Raw genomic sequence first — 5,517 nt, 5'->3', positions numbered from 1 at the left:
TCAGCCTCTCCCTGTAGCTCAGATCCTCCAACCCTGGCAACATCCTTGTAAATCTTTTCTGAACCCTTTCAAGTTTCACAACATCTTTCCGATAGGAAGGAGACCAGAATTGCAAGCAATATTCCAGCAGTGGCCTAACCAATGTCCTGTACAGCCGCAACATGACCTCACAACTCCTGTACTCAATACTCTGACCAATAAAGGGAAGCATACCAAATGCCTTCTTCACTATCCTATCTACCTGCGACTCTACTTTCATTATTGATATTTTTATTGTTTTAGTAATTTTGGATTGGAGCTAAAGATAACTTGTGTTAGAGAGGCAAGGCTGTGAGGTTAATTTCAGAGTGAGTGTTGATTAAAGAGGCTCCTCCAGACACAGCTACCCCAGGAAGCCCATTGTTTTTCTACAGCTAGCAGAAATTGATTACTAATGAGGTCAGTATCTGGAAATGGGTTCTGGCAAGTTTAGAAGAGAACATACATTCAAGCGATTGGCAGATGTTGAATGGTAATTAAGGTCTCGGGATAAGACATTCAATCTCTCAGGGTAGAGCCAGAATTGGAGTTGGGTAATGGAGGAGGTGAGTTTGGTTACTGACAACACAGCATGAAGATTTGAAAGCCCCCTGTTTGATCTCCCACACCAGCGTTTGGAAGGTCAGAGAGTAGAAAACTAAGTTAGAATTATTACTACTTTTACCTGAATGAACTGAGAAGGTGACCCTGATTGGGGTTCCAAGAGAGGGACCAAGATGTCCATATCTATGCTTGTCCACATGTCTTAGAAATAGCCAATGACTTGACAGCAACACTATTTATAATGGTATGTTTCTTTGGCTGTTTCCAATAAGCAGAGCATTTAACCACATTCAAACATGCATCCAAAACATTGAATGTGACTCTATGATTGGACAACACAGAGTAAACAATGTTGATGATGCTAATAATTACACTAACAACCAATTTAAGATCAGTCAGGCTCACACTGTGGCTCACCTTCACTTGTTAGTCGCAAGATTCACTTTGCACCTTTTTCAGCTAAACAAAGCTTCATGGATTGGCATAGAGACGGGGCTCATCCCTCATTAGACACTGGTGATGAGTTTAACCTGAGGGTCAACACATCTCAGGTGAGAGGTGTATTTGAGAAGATGATAATCTCAGCCAGTGTGCAAATTGAACCTGTGCTGATGGCATTATTCCAAAAAAAAAACAATAAAAGTAGGAACAAATTAGTCCACTCAGCCCATCAAGTCGTTCATGACCAATATGTTTTATGATCTCATTTTCCTGTCCTTTTTCCATAACCCTTGTTCCCCTTACCAATTAAGAACCTATCTATCTCTGTTCTAAATATACTCAATGAGTTAACCTCCACAGGCGTCTGCAGCAATCCACATGAGTCCCTCTTTGGATGAAGAAATACCTCTTCTTCTCAAAGGCTCATCCGATCACTCGGAGGCTCTGGCCTATGTTCCTAGTCTCTCCTACCGGTGGAAGCAATATCTCCATGTTCACTCTATCCAGGTCTCTCAGTAATTTGTAAGTTCCAATCAGATCTCTTCTTATTCTCTAACTCCATTGAGTACACACCCAGAGACCTCAACCACTCCTCACATGACAAGCCCTTCATCCTCAGGATCATTCTTGTAAACCTCCACTGGACCCCTCCAAGGCCAGAATATCCTTCCTTAGATATGGAGTCTGAAACTGCTCACAATATTCCAAATGTGGTCTGACCAGAGCTTTGTACAGCTTCGGTAGTACGTCTCTGCTCCTGCATTCTAGCACTCCTGAAATGATTGCATTTGCCCTCCTAACTGACAAATGAACCTGCACGTTAACCTTAAGAGAAATCCTGAACTAGAACTCCCAAGTCCCTTTGTATTTCAGATTTCTGAAAATAGTCTATGGCTCTATTCTTCCGACCAAAGTGTATGACTGCACACTTTCCCAAATAGTGTTCCATCTGCCATTTCTTTGCTCACTCTGCTAGTCTGTCCATGTCTTTCTGCAGCCTCAAATCTTCCTCAGCGCTTCCACCTAATTTTGTGTCATCTGCAAACAGCTCTATCCAGCTCCTTTGAGGCAGAGGTGGCTGAATCATAGAATCCTGACAGTGTGGAAACAGACCCTTTGGCCTAACCAGTCCACACTGGCCCTCCAAAGATTAACCCACCCAGACCCATTCCTCTATCCTATTATTTTACATTTACCCCTGACTAATGCGCCTAACCTACACATCCCTGGACACTATGGGCAGTTAAACATGGCCAATTTGCCTAACCTGCATGTTTTTGGATTGTGAGAGGAAACCACAGCACCCAGAGGAAACCCACGCAGACCCAGGGAGAATGTGCAAACTCCACACAGACAGTTACCTGAGGCTGGAATCGAACCCAGGTCCCTGGCACCGTGAAGCAGCAGTGCTATCCACTGAGCCACCATGCTGCCCACAAGAGGCTTATACCCGAAATGTCAACTTCTGCACCTCCCAATGCTGCCTGGCTTGCTGTGTTCTTCCAGCCTCCTTCCTGTCTACCTCAGTCCCTTTGTCCAGATTGTTAATGTATAACATGTATAATTGTGGTCCCAATGCTGAATACTGCAGAACTCCATTAGGCATGAGCTGCCATCCTAAAAAGACCCCTTTCTCCACACTCTCTGCTCTCTGCTAGTCAGCTTATCTTCTGTCCATAACAGTGCCTTGGCCCTAACACCATTAGGTCTGTAGGATTAAGCAAAAATCCCCATCATCTAAAATACTGGACAAAATCCTGAGCTCAGGCTGCAACAAACACACAGAGAGCCAGCATGATCTCAGTTGGGGACTATTGTTCAGCCTGGAATTCCCATTTAGACCTTCACTCTAAATCAACTAAACCTAACACTGTAGACCAAAACTACCTTTTACACCTCGGGCTACACAGCACAGACAGTATGGGGCCTACAGAGATACTGAACATTTACACTTAACTCTTAACTATCGGGAAGCCAACTGACCTCAAAGGGAACACCAGAAACACAATGGACAAGCACAGAATTGGCACAAAGATAAAGGGGCCCATAATCAGTATAATTGCAGGCCGTGATCTCACCTGAGGTAGCATTCCTCATAACTATTTCCCCAGGAGACTTTCCAAGCAGTTATTCCCCAGCAGCAATCCCCAGAAAGAGAATTCCAAAAGCTAATTCCAGCTATTTCCAAGAGCTACCAGACACAGGCCTGTTCCAAACCAGGGAAACCAACGGCTACTAACCATGATCAGCAGATTCAAGAACCGACTAACTCCAAAAACCAATCGCCCCGACTGACACTACTAGGCCTCAGAGACATCCTGATGTAAAACCTGGGCCCACGAAACCACCAGAAAGTAACAGAAACCAAGTACTTACCTGATAGATCCAATACGCATCCTACAGAATCAGCAGACTCAACCCAGACTGAAGGCCGACCCAGTCCGAAGTCTTCATCTAGGCTCCGGGAATGACAAGTGGGAACAGGCATCTGTACTTCAAAACTGCATTTGCCCCAGTGGTGTGCTAAAACTCCCGAGACCCCAAAGTTTCTGACCTAGCTAGCAGAGGGGGGGTGCATGGTGACAATGCGTTGGGACCCCAAGGGTAGGAAGCCTGATTAAAATTTCATTGATTAAAACTGTTGTTTAGGTTCCTACATTGCTTAATCTGTGTTTAATTTAATAGTGTATTTAACTACTGTCTTCTGTGTAATTAATAGTGTTAATTTCACTGTTTAGTGTTTTTACCTGTATTGCTTGCATTATACTTACCTTTTTGTATTTAAATCAACGCAGAGATGTTTTTCCCTGAATCACCTATCTAATAGATCGAGTGAATCCTTAGAAGAGTATAAAGGCAGTAGGAGTATACTTAAGAGGAAAATCAGGAGGGCAAAACGGGGACACGAGATAGTTTTGGAAAATAGAATTAAGGAGAATCCAAAGGGTTTTTACAAATACATTAAGAACAAATGGGTTACTAGGAAGAGACTAGAGCCCCTCAAAGATCAGCAAGGCGGCCTTTGTGTGGAGCTGCAGAAAATGGGGGAGATACTAAATGAGTACTTTGCATCAGTATTTGGTGTGGAAAAGGATATGGAAGATATAGAATGTAGGGAAATAGATGGTGACACCTTGCAAAATGTCCAGATTACAGAGGAGGAAGTGCTGGATGTCTTGAAATGCATAAAGGTGGATAAATCCCCAGGACTAGCTTTCTGAAAGAAGGCAGCGAGTGGTGGTTGATGGAAAATATTCAGCCTGGAGTCCTGTTACTAGTGGTGTGCCACACGGATCTGTTTTGGGACCACTGCTGTTTGTCATTTTGATAAATGACTTAGACGCAGGCATAGGTGGATGGGTTAGTCAGTTTGCAGATGACACTAAAGTCGGTGGAGTAGTGGACATTTGGAAGAATGTTACAGGTTCCTGGGGGGACTTGGATAAACTGCAGAATTGGGCTGAGAGGTGGCAAATGGAATTCAATGCAGCTAAATGTGAGGTGATGCACTTTGGAAACAGGAAGGCAGAATGCTGGGTCAAGGGAAAGATTCTTGGTAGTGTGGATGTGCAGAGGGATCTTGGAGTCCATGTACATAGATCCTGGAAAGTTGCCACCCAGGTGGATAGTGCTGTTAAGAAGGTATACGGTGTGTTAGGTTTCATTGGTAGAGGGATTCAGTTCCCGAACCGCAATATCATGCTGCAACTATACAAAACGCTGGTGCGTCCACACTTGGAATATTGTGTACAGTTCTGGTCCCCATATTTCAGGAAGGATGTGGAAGCATTGGAAAAGGTGCAGAGGAGATTTACCAGAATGTTGCCTGGTCTGGAGGGAAGGTCTTACGAGGAAAGGCTGAAAGAGTTGGGTCTGTTCTCATTGGAAAGAAGGAGGATAAGTGGGGATTTGATAGAAACATACAAGATGATCAGAGGATTAGATAGGGTAGACAGTGAAAGTCTTTTTCCTAGGATGATGACATCAGCTTATACGAGGGAGCATGACTACAAATTGAGGGGCGATAGATTTAAGGCAGATATCAGAGACAGGTTCTTTACTCAGAGAGCGGTAAGGGCGTGGAATGCCCTACCTGCTAATGTAGTCATCTCAGCCACATTAGGGAGATTTAAACAATCCTTAGATAAGCACATGGATGATGATGGGATAGTGTAGGGAGACGAGCTGAGAATAGTTCACAGGTCGGCGCAACATTGAGGGCTGAAGGCCTGTTCTGTGCTGTATTGTTCTATGTTCTATGTTCGATCAGGTATACCCTAGAACTCTTTGGGAAGCTAGGGAAGTGATTGCTGGGCCTGTTGCTGAGATCTTTGTATCATCGATAGTCACAGGTGAGGTGCTGGAAGACTGGTGGTTGGTTAACATGGTGCCACTGTTCAAGAAGGGTGGTAAGGGCAAGCCAGGGAACTATAGACCAGTGAGCCTGACCTCGGTGGTCGGCAACTTGTTGGAAGGAATCCTGAGGGATAGGAT

The sequence above is a fragment of the Chiloscyllium plagiosum genome, chromosome 2 (genome assembly GCF_004010195.1).
Source record: "Chiloscyllium plagiosum isolate BGI_BamShark_2017 chromosome 2, ASM401019v2, whole genome shotgun sequence".
Classification (NCBI taxonomy): domain Eukaryota; kingdom Metazoa; phylum Chordata; class Chondrichthyes; order Orectolobiformes; family Hemiscylliidae; genus Chiloscyllium; species Chiloscyllium plagiosum.
The sequence above is the reverse complement of the archived record's forward strand: the minus strand, read 5'-3'. Positions refer to the sequence as shown.